At 45.6% G+C, this 999-nt stretch overlaps 1 non-coding gene across 1 annotated transcript; it reads left to right on the forward strand.

Moving 5' to 3' along the window:
• The first annotated feature begins 421 nt into the window (after positions 1-421).
• Positions 422-496, forward strand: Trnat-cgu. Its single transcript has one exon. It is a non-coding gene; the product is annotated as a tRNA-Thr (tRNA).
• Positions 497-999: the final 503 nt, after the last annotated feature.

Genomic DNA, 999 nt, shown 5'->3' on the forward strand with positions numbered 1-999 from the left:
CACTTCCAGGCTAAGTTGCCGTAGTCGATCTGTAGAACTTCTTCTCCCTGACGTTTCGTTCTCAACTACGGAGAACACCCTCGAGGTGAGTCGACGACTGGCTGCTAGGAGCTGGTGCTGCCGTTTATATGGAGATCGTAGAGGGCGCCACCGCACGTCACGTGGCGTCGATGTGTAGCTATCTCTGGCTATCGTCTGTTCTCTCGATTGCAGGCAATCGATTGTTACGTGATTGATGCAACGTCGACAGCCATATCTTGTCCAATTTTAATCCTTCTTCTTTACGATTAAAATTGTATTGAAGTTTGTGGATTTCAGGAGTGCTAGTTCTGCAAGGTTCGCAGGAGAACTTCTGTAAAGTTTGGAAGGTAGGAGACGAGATACTGGCAGAAGTAAAGCTGTGGGTACCGGCCGTGAGTCGTGCTTCGGTAGCTCAGTTGGTAGAGCACTTGCCCGCGTAAGGCAAAGGTCCCGAGTTCGAGTCTCGGTCGGGCACACAGTTTTAATCTGCCAGGAAGTTTCATATCAGCGCACACTCCGCTGCAGAGTGAAAATCTCATTCTGAACTCAGAATCTGTTTGTAAGCCTTTGCGCTCGTGTGTGCTGCAAGTATTCTCCGATTTTTATGTGGAAATTTGAGAGCAGTCAATATGGCGAGAGTTTGCGCTGCACAGTTATTCCCCCCCTCCCCCCCCCCCTCGAACCCCATGTAACTTGACTGGCTGACTGCTTGTACTGCCATTTTACACATTTCCCTATCCTTAGTTGGTTGAAAGAAATCGACTGAGATGCGTCATTTGCATCTAGATCGTGAAAAGTAGGTGGAGGTGACATATGCTGGTTTTGTTGACATGAGAAACAAATACGATAATAAATTAAAACCTTAGTTGATTTTGTAAAGTACCAGGATGATATGGAATATGTTATACTATTGACATCAGTATTCATTAAAAAATACAAGTGGAACTACCAGTTTCCTTTATTTTCGGGTTTTCACGT

This window comes from Schistocerca americana, chromosome 2, assembly GCF_021461395.2.
Source record: "Schistocerca americana isolate TAMUIC-IGC-003095 chromosome 2, iqSchAmer2.1, whole genome shotgun sequence".
Lineage (NCBI taxonomy): Eukaryota > Metazoa > Arthropoda > Insecta > Orthoptera > Acrididae > Schistocerca > Schistocerca americana.